This window comes from Octopus bimaculoides, chromosome 11 (genome assembly GCF_001194135.2).
Source record: "Octopus bimaculoides isolate UCB-OBI-ISO-001 chromosome 11, ASM119413v2, whole genome shotgun sequence".
NCBI classification, from domain to species: domain Eukaryota; kingdom Metazoa; phylum Mollusca; class Cephalopoda; order Octopoda; family Octopodidae; genus Octopus; species Octopus bimaculoides.
Genome location: NC_068991.1, coordinates 77,411,822 through 77,412,864, shown reverse-complemented (window position 1 = coordinate 77,412,864; position 1,043 = coordinate 77,411,822). Strand labels below are relative to the sequence as shown.

Sequence of the window (1,043 nt, the reverse complement as noted above, 5' to 3'; positions counted from 1 at the left end):
ATATATATATATATATATATATATATATATATATGTTGGTTTAGGAAGAATTTGATATAAATATATATAGCAAATATATTTTCATCAAGAGATGAAAGCAAATTTTTGGAAATTGCTGTGGCGATCATCACAGAAATTAAATATACATTGGGACTCCTATCTAGGATTTGTGTTGCAACAAAAAGTAACTTCATTAGGGATAAACAAAGGGACCTGTTTATTTACTTAATAGGAAAACATTAGTAAAAGCTTGTTAACATGTTCTCATTAGTATCAAAATTGAAACTAAAAGGGAAAGTAGCCCCATAGCTTGAAAAATGACAGACTTTACCAAAGTGATGTGTCCTAGATATACTTATACGAAGTTTCCAGTAGTCCCTTATGGTCCTCAATAAATTGTGAAACTCTCCTTCAGGTATAAACTCAAACACTACTTTGGTCGACCGTACGCACGTGTGTGTGAGTGTGTGTGTGTGTGTGTGCACGCAATTTAGTGTTTTCAGGAATGAACATGAAAAGGTGGTGTAGGACCAGGAAAAAAAAAAAAACATTCAAAAGTAGAACAAAAAACCCCCAAAAAAAAGATGTCTGACATACCTTTAATTTTTTTCCTACAGGGGTCAAGAACTTTTCCAATCCTCTTAGGAAACGTGTAAAATATGGTAGTTTAGATCCACTGGGTAGATAAAGATTGTGAAGAGATGAAAGAAGAGAATAGCAAAAATAAGTAAATAATTAAAGGTGACAAGAAAGGTGAAATAAAAAGAGAGGTTTGTGGGTTGGAGGTTTAAGAGGAATGAAAGTGATTTGGTAAGACAGAAAACAAGAAGTGGAAATGTGTGTGTGTGTGTGTATATATATACACACATATACATATAGGGTCAGGCAAAACAATGTTTTGTGAATGCATATATATAAATAAATACATAAATTTATATATATATATATTTGTGTGCATGTATATATATATATATATATATATGTATATGTATATATGTGTGTGTGTGTAAATATATATATATATATATATATATATATATATA

The 1,043-nt window shown here is 29.9% G+C and overlaps 2 long non-coding RNA genes across 3 annotated transcripts in view; one reads left to right on the top strand and one right to left on the bottom strand.

Annotated features, from left to right (window-relative positions):
• LOC106867980 (uncharacterized) overlaps positions 1 to 1,043 on the bottom strand; it is a 637,828-nt gene that overhangs the window by 199,711 nt on the left and 437,074 nt on the right. For both annotated transcript variants that reach the window (XR_008265237.1, XR_008265236.1), the window contains exon 10: positions 598 to 676. This is a non-coding gene — a long non-coding RNA (uncharacterized LOC106867980). The remainder of the gene's footprint in view (positions 1 to 597; positions 677 to 1,043) is intronic.
• The window catches only part of LOC128249108 (uncharacterized), a 33,816-nt gene that overhangs the window by 13,235 nt on the left and 19,538 nt on the right, over positions 1 to 1,043 (top strand). The gene's annotated exons all lie outside the window — the stretch shown is intronic.